Raw genomic sequence first — 3,496 nt, 5'->3', positions numbered from 1 at the left:
GAGTGATTCATGAGCCAACACCGAACAGATAGCAACCCAAAATCAATGAAACGATGGCCCTGGCCTAAACAGAAGCGAAATCTTCAAGTTTTGAAATGAAATGGCCACTATGCAAGAGATGCAGACAACAATGCCCCAGATCACGAATCGAGCCTTTGCTCGAACCAGCCTAGTTGAGTCCAAGCCTCGCACCCAGACAGCGCAGTCGACAGCGAATCACGGCAGGTGAGTCGAACATCATCAAATGGCCATACGCACCGCCCAGAATACTGCGCAAGTAGCCCACTAAAAATACAACGCATGGAGGCGTGGACCAACCCACCAGTCGAATGATAACACCTGGGGGTGGCCGGTAAATTATTCTCTCGATAATCTATTCCAAAAACAGATAGAGATCAGGCCGAAAAGACTGAAGGACGCTCGAAAGAAAATACGAAGCCCTGATTGTTGTCGGGCAACGTTGAACGAAGAACGGCATTCGTGTCCTTACCGAAAGAGTGGATTTCGATCCCTTATCCGACGAAAGTTCAACCTAATATCAACTTCACGCCCGTTCAACGCGAAGGCCGCCCACTTCAACATTCTATCTACTTCACAGTCCCACTTGGGGTGATCTCTGGCCAACGAGCACCCTTATGGCTTTCGGCTCATTCGTTGGCACCTTCGCCCGGTCGCCTAGCCTTACCTCGATTGCGTACCCGCCCCCGTCTCAAACCGGACAGCATCAAACAGCTGGCGGAGGACTTGGAAGGCGTTGTTTCTTCGCCCATTGTCTTCAGATACACGACACCGACGGTGCTCGATCAGGACGCTCTTCCGACGCAGAAAAAAAAAAGGGCGAGAGTCGGTGGATACCTTTCATTCAAACGCCTTCCGCAATCAGGAATGAACTGCAGGATCCCGTCACGGAGGAATTCCTCTTGCAGACTTCGTCAAAACATCACTTGTCCATTCAACATCGTTGACGTGATCCGGATAGAGACCCACTAACAATTACCTGTGAAAGAGTTGAAAGGCATCGAGTGAGAACAGGCCTGGAACGCCTTCAATCAGAGGCGGAGAGCTCGAAGCAGAAACCAACCAATTGGTTAATCCTCTGAATTCGGAATCTCGTACCTCATGAATGAACGGGGACGTAGCCTGCAACAGTCTATTGACGATTAATCAAACGTCCACAACAACATCCTGGAACAAACAGAGAGAATTCAGAACGAGCAGCTCCAAAACGAGTACTCAGTTCAAGCAGCAAAACGTTCCAGCTATCTTCGAGACCCTTCTCGAAAACAACAACAATCAAACTCCCGCCCATCACGCATCAGGAGGAGATGACGATTCTGCGGATCCAAGTACTGCCGAGTACCACAGAAGATCCCTCCATCCTACCAGATTGCTGCCCCTTGCCTTCAAGAATAGCAATCCCAGACCATTGGTTGAAAGCCGGCGTTATAACGCTTAGGCGTTAGCCAAATTGAAACGGCCCCTGACCCTCCAACGAGTATACGAGTTATAAACTGCCTAGATTCTCAACACTCCGAAAAGTAATACGAGTAATAAACTGCTTCTTAACACTCATGAGTATCACGAGTATAAACTGACACTTCTCAACACTCCGATGAGATAGCGAGTAAATAAACTGCTTTGCTCAAAACTCCGATAAGGTATAGAGTATAAACGTGCTTCTCAACACTCCGAGAGTATACGAGATAAACTGTTCTCAACACTCGATGAGCTATACGCAGTATTAACTGCCCTTCTCAAAAAACTCGCATAAGTATAGAGGATATTAAACTGCTATCTCTGACACTCGATCAAGACTATAAAGAGTCATAAACTGCTTCTTGATACTCCAAAGAGTACCAAGAAGTATAAACTGCTTCTCAACACTCCGACAGAGTAAGAGTATAAACTGCCCTTCGTGATACTCCAAAAAAGCAGTACAAGAGTATAACTGTTTCTCCAACAGCTCCAAAGACGTATCACGAGAGTATAAACTGCCTATCTCCAACACTCCAAAAGAGTTATACGAGTATAAACTGCTTCTCAATACTTCAATAAAGTAATAAGAGTTATAACTGCTTCTGACACTCGCAAAGAGTAACGCAGGTGATAAACTGTTTCTCAATTCCTCCGACCGGTATAGCAGGTTCTGTTAAACTAGCTCCCTGATACCTCCAATAAAAGCGTATATGAAGTCTAAAACTATTTTCCTACATTAACCCGGAGAGTTCAACTGCTGAGGATATTACGACTAATATCTTTAAGATAACCACGGCCACGATAACCAAAGTCCAAAACCCAGCTTCAAGAAGAGAAAACTGCGGGTGTGATAACTCCAAATGCATCGGGAAAGCTTCCCGCAAAGAATACCACATGGGTATCTTAGGGAATAAACCTGCAGTCTTTGTGGAAATTGACGCCAAGGAGAAATCTACAGGTCGAACTCTGAAGGCTCAGAATGTCTCTTCTCATTCTCTAACTCTTATGAGTATTTTTGCTGAGATGAGCATTCCAATCCTCTGACAGGTTAATCTTTTCTCACCAAACCATCGCCTTGATCAAATTAAACGAAACAGTCGGACTCCAGCCAACGCGTTCCCAATCCTGCCAGTCATTGGCGTCTCTCAGACTCAGCTGACGGTAGTGTCCTTACAACCCTAAACATTAAAGCTCTCCCTACTTGAGTGTTAATATTGGCCGTTGGCCACTTCTTTCGCTAACCCGTATTCCACTCTCTTCGCCTTTCTGGTTCAAACCTATAAAAGTTAGAGGCCAAACGCCAAACTCCGCCTCTCGATGTCCTCCAATGAACGCAGAGGTCCACCTTCCAATCGCAGCGCATCAACTTTCCCGACCAGTTAGGTCGTCGTCAAACTCCTGCTTGGTCAACAATCATCAGTATAGGGCCACAGCCAAAATCCCTCTCGATTCCTCCACATGAACGAGAGCGTCCCTTCCAATCGGTAATCAAATCTATCCGACAGTTAGCCGGTTATCCGAATTGTTACCGCCCATTCTCGGAGTGGAGATTCCCATCTTAGTTTCATCCTTCCGGATTCATGGGGGTGGAGATCCCACCTCGGAGTTTCCTTTCCAGCTGTAGATAGAATATAAAATTCTTACCTTCAGCACCGCGAGAGATAGAAATAAAATTCTTCCTCTCCTCGGACCTTTCCGATGACTCGGGAGTGGGAAATCCCACTCCCCAGCTCATCATTCCGGATATAATCCTCTCCTCTTTTTTTCGTCTTCAGAAACCATCTCCTCGGCGGAAGAGGAGTCCGGATCTGCGATCTCAACCACGTTGGATGACGTGGGGATGTCACGTGGTGCAAGTGCAGAGGCGGCAACGGGGTTTTGGATTTTTGAACCGAAGGACCTGCAAACATCTATGAAAGAGGTTACCTTTCTGTACCCGTTTGGAGAGGCGGATCTGGAGGAGGAGGAAGAGAGGCCTTCTTTGAACTGTTGTTGATCGAGCTCGTGTTCTTCATTCACC

The sequence above is a fragment of the Asparagus officinalis genome, chromosome 1, assembly GCF_001876935.1.
Source record: "Asparagus officinalis chromosome 1, Aspof.V1, whole genome shotgun sequence".
Taxonomy (NCBI): Eukaryota; Viridiplantae; Streptophyta; class Magnoliopsida; order Asparagales; family Asparagaceae; genus Asparagus; species Asparagus officinalis.
The sequence above is the reverse complement of the archived record's forward strand: the minus strand, read 5'-3'. Positions refer to the sequence as shown.